Here is an 8,907-nt window from a genome sequence, read left to right as displayed (position 1 = left end):
CATCAATATTAAAACTCAAGAAAATTTTAATATAAATGATACAGCTACTACAAGCACTAGATTACCAATAAGAAATGAATCTCAAAGACCATCCCTAGGATACGCCGCTATAAAATCAACAATAAGACAGGAAGATAACTATAGGCCTTATCCTTCGATGAAAAATGAACCAATAAATCCTTTTGGAATATATTTAGATTTAGATTGTGTTAATAACACGGAAGAAGCAATTGATAAATGGGAAACCGCTTTTAGAATAGCTGTTTCTGTTAATAAAATGGATGTTGAGACAATAAAAGGATTTTTAGAAAGAACTCTATTAAATAGTGCTTTAAGATATTGGCAAAATATAAGTCCTGATGCTAAACAATATATATTTAATTCAGATGAAGATTTGGCCAACATAATAACAAGAGCCGTAGAGGCTTTTAGATTAGAGTTTTGTGGAGAAGGTAATATAATAAGAGACCCAGCAACTATACAAAAATATTTAACAGCTTTACTAAGATTACAATTATGTGATATTTGTGAAATTGATAGGTATATTTGTGTTTTTCAAGATTATTATTACCATATCTATAATCAAGTACCTGATACGGGTAATTATTTACCCTTATTTTTTGCAAAAATACCTGATCCTTGGGGACAAAAGTTAATAAATACTTATAACCCAGGAACATCAGATACCTTAGGAAAAAGGATAACGCATGTCAGAGACAAATTAAGCGAGTGGTGTGGGGATGCAATATTAGCTAAATTGAGCAAAGGATTGAAAAGAAAAATATCTTTATGTTGTAGTAACCCAAAAATGCCTTTAATGATAGGTTGTGATAGTTCTTATTATTATGGAAAGATAAAAAGAAGATATAAGAAAAGGACTCATTTTAGAAAAAGATTTTTCAAAAAACGCAAGACAAAGTTTTATAAACGAAAAGGATATAAAAAGACTTTTAAACCTACATATAAAAGAAAGCAAAGTCCTAAAAAGTGTAGGTGTTTTCTTTGTCATGAAGAAGGACATTATGCAAATAAATGTCCTAAGAAATTTAATAAAAATCTCAAGATATTTGAAATAGATGAAGACATTGAAAAAATGATGAATGAAGGAGAATTTATACAAATTAATGATTTTCATAATGAAGATTCTGATGAAAGCATATTTATATTAACCGAAACAGAATACACATCATCCGAAGATGAATAGATTAGATATAGCCACCACTAGTAAAATAGATGATGATATAATTGATTGCCAAAATGAACAATTTGGAGAATATAAACAAGAAGTATTAATAGATAAGAAAAAACTTAAACAAATACAACATGAAAATTTCTCATTATCAAATCATTCAGGATTTAAAATGAATACTTTACAAAAACTAGGAATAAAACCTAGAAATCATCATTTATATTATGGGCTAAATATACAAGAAAGGGCTTTAGATATTAACATAACATCTAACAAAGTTATGATACCTTTATTATCTAAAAAAGATATCCAAGAAAAATTACAAAAGATAAAACCAGAAATAAGAAACACTTTGGGATGGGTACATATAGGAGCTATTCAAATAATAATAAAATCCACCTTTAAAGAAGGTATAGATACCCCTATAGAATTAGCTGTTATGGATAATAGAATACAAAATAGAGAAGAAGCATGCCTTGGAATATTAAGAGGAAATTTACAATATGGAAAACTGAAATTTAATATCTATCCTAGAATTTCCTATAATATTCAAGATAAAGATTTTGATAAAACTTTAAGTCTATTACAAGATTTTAAGAGAAGAGATTTCTTTAAACAACAAAATAGACCTTATTCTATTACATATGCTATTTCTTATGCAGTGTCAAATACTCATCATTCTGAATGTTTTAGTATAAAAGACACTATTGATTTTCCTTATTTGTTTAACGATGTTTGTCAAATACAAATACCGACCTTACCTAAAATAGAAGAAATAGATTCAAGACCTTTAAGTCTTGATTTACGAGATAAACCAATGATGTCTTCTAACCAGATAAACCCCAGATTGTTGTTCTCAAACAAAGAGGTAATAAGTTATCCTCTAAGAATAACTAATTCAAGTAGATATAATGATATAATTAGTGAAAAAGAAGATAATGTAAGGAATTACAAAATTCAAGGAGAATATTTCAATGGAAAAAGATTTTCGGCAGTAAATATGCTAATAGATACAGGTGCTAATGGGAATTATATAAACCATAAAATTTGTAAATACTTACAAAAATATCCATTAGAAGAACCCCATCAATACACAAACTTTAATGGTGAATTACATGAAATTAATGCAGATGTAGAAACCATAATAAAGTTTGGAGAAGAAAAAATTCCTTTAAGACTCTTAATAGGTAATGAAGATGAAAACGATTCATTAGAAATAATGTTAGGATTAACTTTCTTAGAAAATGTAAAACCATATCAAATAACCTCCTATGGATTAAAAATTACATACAATGGCAAAATGATTTATATACCTAAATGACAAGCCCTAAAAGCATATACATCCCAATAGGTATTACTTATAAAGATTACAAAGCTGAATACTTTGCTGCTTATATAGATAGTGGCTCAGGATTGTGTATATGTAAACCAGATTGTTTTCCAAAGGAATATCATGAGGATTTAACACCATGTAATGGAGTTAGCTTTTCAAAAACTATAGTTCCCCTAAAAAGAGGAATAAAAAATCCAATAATAATAATTGGATCATACATGGTTAAATGTCCACCATTTTACTTTTATAATTCTGGATCAGATGTATTATTAGGAAATGATTTTTTAGAAAGATTTAACAAAATTACTTTTGATATAGTAGCCTACCAAATTATACTAAAAACACCATGTCATCACTTGATAGTAGTTAAAAGAATAAAAAATGCATATGGAAGAAAATTTCCAATTAACTTTACAACACGCGCAAGCCAGCGTGGTGATATTGGATACAAACAAAATCCAAAATTAGAAAAAGGGATACCAGTCTTGGAATATTACTTAAGAGAACCCTTAGATTACCAAGTAAATCTAAGAAGATTGGATAACCATATAGAAAACATAAAAGATAAGTTAAAACAATGTTATACAAGTAACCCGTTACAATTTTGGGATAAAAATCAGATTACAGCAAAATTAGAAATGAAAGATAAAGATAAGGAGATTAGAGTAAAACCAATGAGATACAATCCAGAAGACCAAAAAGAATTTAGGTCCCAAATAAAAGAACTCCTAGATTTAAAGTTGATCAGAGCTAGCCATAGTCCACACAGCTCTCCTGCCTTCTTAGTAAGAAAACACGCTGAGATTGCAAGAGGTAAACCTAGAATGGTAATAAATTATAAAAAACTAAATGATAATACTGTTTTTGATGGATATTTTTTACCTCATAAAGAAAGTTTAATAAATTCGACTAGAAACAAAAAGATATTTTCAAAATTTGATTGTAAAAGTGGATTTTGGCAAATAAAAATGCATCCTGATAGTATTGCCTACACAGCATTTTCTACTCCTCAAGGGCAATATGAATGGCTTGTAATGCCTTTTGGATTAAAAAATGCTCCTCAAATATTTCAAAGAAAAATGGATATTATATTTAGGAATTATGACTTTATTTTTGTATATATAGATGATATCTTAATCCTATCAAATGATATTAATTCTCATTTAAAACATCTTGACATTTTTACAGATTTATGTATGAAACATGGATTAGCTCTTTCGGAAAGAAAAACTAGTTTGTTACAAGAAACTATAGATTTTTTGGGAATGAAGATAGATGGCCAAGGGATAGAACTTCAAAGCCATATTTTGGAAAAAATAACTGCTTTCCCAAATAAATTGACTGATAAAAAACAAGTTCAAAGTTTTCTTGGAATATTAAATTAGGCTTCTGATTTTATAGAAAATCTTGCAGCTTTGAGAAGACCCTTTCAAGCTCTTCTTAAAAAGGATAAAATATTTAGTTTTGATAAAGGTCTAGAAGAACAAGTAAAAAAGATAAAAGAATATTGTAAAAGGTTACCAAAATTACAATTACCCAAAGAAAAGGATGATTTAATTTTAGAAACTGATGCTTCAGAATATTATTGGAGTGGGATACTTAAAAGGATAGATTATAACTCTGAAGAAGAAAAAATTGGTGAAAGCATTTGTAGATATTGTTCAGGGACTTTTAGTGACACTGAAACAAGATATCATATTAATGAAAAAGAATTACTAGCAGTTATTAGAAGCTGCCAAAAGTTTTATTATTTCCTATTACCTAACAAATTTCTTTTAAGAACTGATAATACCCAGGTAAAAGCTTTTATAAAGAATAATTTGCCTTCTAAACCTGAGTATAAAAGGCTCATAAGATGGCAAACCCTTTTATCTGAATATAATTTTGATATTGAAATAATAAAATCTGATAAAAATGTTTTGGCAGATTTCTTGACTAGAGATGGAAGAATTAGGACAACAACTGGATAGCCGTCTAAAGATGATGGACGAACAGATACAAGCAATTAAAGAAATTGCAACCGATATGGGAGAACTCATAGATATAATCGAAACCATTCCTGAACATATTGCAGAAATAAAAAATCTTGTGAAAAGCCACTTCAGGATGATAAGTAACAAAGTTACCATGTATGAGTTCGATAGTATGAAGATGAAGCTTATGATAAAACATCAAATGATAGAAAAAGTAGATATGTCATTTATTTTAGAAAAACAGATATTCCATCTACTTCTTCTGGAGATCATGTGATGGAAAATGCTCCAGATGCTGAAGAAGAGGTAAGAGAAAAATTTTCTTTTAAACCTCAGTCAGATAAAACAACCACTTTTGGAAAAATTCCCCAACAGATTCCTCCCCAACAACAACCTTTTTTATTAGATCCTGTTGCTAGACAGAGGAATAAAATGATAGAACTATACAGCCTTGCTCAAACTGAGTCAAGGTATGTTGATTTTACAGGGGTATACCCTAGACTAAATTATCTGCAAGGTTCACCGGCAGATGAGATAAGATATTGGTACGATTTTGGTGCCATAAACATGATTTATCTTACCTCACCTGATTTTCCTGAATTATCAGATTTACCAAGATGGGTCATAACCTCAGTAAAAAATTGTTATCAAAATAACCCAACCATGACCCCTAGAGATACTCTAGCTCTAAAGTTTTTATCTGCAGGACCAGATTTTTTCAATGATTACTATTACCCTGCTTATCATTTTATACATCTTGAAAAATGTCAAGCATTTTCCTGCAAAATCGATTCCAAAAGAAAAGAATTTACAAACTTTAATGAAAATGATATTCACTACAGAAGGGCTATTGGGATAAGAGTAGTAATTCAAGGAATGGAATCTACTCTTAAAAAACCATTTAGAACTTATGGAGGAGAATATAAAAATTCTCCAGTTATGATTGCTCCGGCCCGAAAATCACCAGATGCAGCGATAAAATTTTTAAATAGCAAGATTAATTTGTTAGAAACTGGTTCAGTCAGATCAAGTCCGGAGGCACAGTATAAAATTTGTCAATATAGGAAACACCCTCCTGGAACCTGCCCTTCATGTTCTCCTAATAAAACCAATATGAGTACCAACTCATCAAGAGATAGCCTAAACTCAAATGAATAGGCATTGATCATAGATTAAAGGGTTTAAACATGTGAGTTTAAACACCTAAGTAGCAAGAAAGATTCTCTTCTAAATTTGTAAACGATATCTACAAAACTTTGATATTTGGTATTGGGAAAGGAAAAGATAAGTCTCACTAGACCATAAAGACAAAAAGATACAGATGTCTTCCCAAGACAAACTTTGTAAAAAAGATGGGACCATAAAGACAAAAGATGCAGATGTCTTCCCAAGACAACTTTGTAAAAAGAAATGGGACACTTCAAGGCAAGAGGACACCTAGCTAAGGAAAAGATAAAACCAGAAAAATTACAAAATATATACAATGTAATATCAAAATCACATATAGTTATATGTATATGTTATAACATATATATTATAAAACATAATTTGTGGATATGATTTTGTATAAAATCACATATAGTTATATGTATATGTTATATACAATGTAATAATATATATGTATATATATATTATTAATTTGTAATAGTTACATTGTATATATGTTTTAAAATATATACAATGTAATATCAAAATAGTTATATTTTGATATTACAAAATTGGATATGTATAATATTTTGTATGTATAATAAAACTATATGTTAGTTTGTATAGTATTAATAAAACAATATGTATATTAATACAAACATGTATAATATATACTATATATTTATAACATATATATTATAAAACATAATTTGTAACTATATTACAAATTATACAATATCACAGATTTTGTATGTATTAAACATACAAAAGTACCTAGGTTACTTATACCTAGGTAATCTCTGACAGATATCCAAGAAAAATTACAAAAGATAAAACCAGAAATAAGAAACACTTTGGGATGGGTACATATAGGAGCTATTCAAATAATAATAAAATCCACCTTTAAAGAAGGTATAGATACCCCTATAGAATTAGCTGTTATGGATAATAGAATACAAAATAGAGAAGAAGCATGCCTTGGAATATTAAGAGGAAATTTACAATATGGAAAACTGAAATTTAATATCTATCCTAGAATTTCCTATAATATTCAAGATAAAGATTTTGATAAAACTTTAAGTCTATTACAAGATTTTAAGAGAAGAGATTTCTTTAAACAACAAAATAGACCTTATTCTATTACATATGCTATTTCTTATGCAGTGTCAAATACTCATCATTCTGAATGTTTTAGTATAAAAGACACTATTGATTTTCCTTATTTGTTTAACGATGTTTGTCAAATACAAATACCGACCTTACCTAAAATAGAAGAAATAGATTCAAGACCTTTAAGTCTTGATTTACGAGATAAACCAATGATGTCTTCTAACCAGATAAACCCCAGATTGTTGTTCTCAAACAAAGAGGTAATAAGTTATCCTCTAAGAATAACTAATTCAAGTAGATATAATGATATAATTAGTGAAAAAGAAGATAATGTGAGGAATTACAAAATTCAAGGAGAATATTTCAATGGAAAAAGATTTTCGGCAGTAAATATGCTAATAGATACAGGTGCTAATGGGAATTATATAAACCATAAAATTTGTAAATACTTACAAAAATATCCATTAGAAGAACCCCATCAATACACAAACTTTAATGGTGAATTACATGAAATTAATGAAGCTGTAGAAACCATAATAAAGTTTGGAGAAGAAAAAATTCCTTTAAGACTCTTAATAGGTAATGAAGATGAAAACGATTCATTAGAAATAATGTTAGGATTAACTTTCTTAGAAAATGTAAAACCATATCAAATAACCTCCTATGGATTAAAAATTACATACAATGGCAAAATGATTTATATACCTAAATGACAAGCCCTAAAAGCATATACATCCCAATAGGTATTACTTATAAAGATTACAAAGCTGAATACTTTGCTGCTTATATAGATAGTGGCTCAGGATTGTGTATATGTAAACCAGATTGTTTTCCAAAGGAATATCATGAGGATTTAACACCATGTAATGGAGTTAGCTTTTCAAAAACTATAGTTCCCCTAAAAAGAGGAATAAAAAATCCAATAATAATAATTGGATCATACATGGTTAAATGTCCACCATTTTACTTTTATAATTCTGGATCAGATGTATTATTAGGAAATGATTTTTTAGAAAGATTTAACAAAATTACTTTTGATATAGTAGCCTACCAAATTATACTAAAAACACCATGTCATCACTTGATAGTAGTTAAAAGAATAAAAAATGCATATGGAAGAAAATTTCCAATTAACTTTACAACACGCGCAAGCCAGCGTGGTGATATTGGATACAAACAAAATCCAAAATTAGAAAAAGGGATACCAGTCTTGGAATATTACTTAAGAGAACCCTTAGATTACCAAGTAAATCTAAGAAGATTGGATAACCATATAGAAAACATAAAAGATAAGTTAAAACAATGTTATACAAGTAACCCGTTACAATTTTGGGATAAAAATCAGATTACAGCAAAACAAGTAAAAAAGATAAAAGAATATTGTAAAAGGTTACCAAAATTACAATTACCCAAAGAAAAGGATGATTTAATTTTAGAAACTGATGCTTCAGAATATTATTGGAGTGGGATACTTAAAAGGATAGATTATAACTCTGAAGAAGAAAAAATTGGTGAAAGCATTTGTAGATATTGTTCAGGGACTTTTAGTGACACTGAAACAAGATTAGATCCTGTTGCTAGACAGAGGAATAAAATGATAGAACTATACAGCCTTGCTCAAACTGAGTCAAGGTATGTTGATTTTACAGGGGTATACCCTAGACTAAATTATCTGCAAGGTTCACCAGCAGATGAGATAAGATATTGGTACGATTTTGGTGCCATAAACATGATTTATCTTACCTCACCTGATTTTCCTGAATTATCAGATTTACCAAGATGGGTCATAACCTCAGTAAAAAATTGTTATCAAAATAACCCAACCATGACCCCTAGAGATACTCTAGCTCTAAAGTTTTTATCTGCAGGACCAGATTTTTTCAATGATTACTATTACCCTGCTTATCATTTTATACATCTTGAAAAATGTCAAGCATTTTCCTGCAAAATCGATTCCAAAAGAAAAGAATTTACAAACTTTAATGAAAATGATATTCACTACAGAAGGGCTATTGGGATAAGAGTAGTAATTCAAGGAATGGAATCTACTCTTAAAAAACCATTTAGAACTTATGGAGGAGAATATAAAAATTCTCCAGTTATGATTGCTCCGGCCCGAAAATCACCAGATGCAGCGATAAAATTTTTAAATAGCA

Source organism: Helianthus annuus, chromosome 3 (genome assembly GCF_002127325.2).
Source record: "Helianthus annuus cultivar XRQ/B chromosome 3, HanXRQr2.0-SUNRISE, whole genome shotgun sequence".
NCBI lineage: Eukaryota > Viridiplantae > Streptophyta > Magnoliopsida > Asterales > Asteraceae > Helianthus > Helianthus annuus.
The sequence above is the reverse complement of the archived record's forward strand: the minus strand, read 5'-3'. Positions refer to the sequence as shown.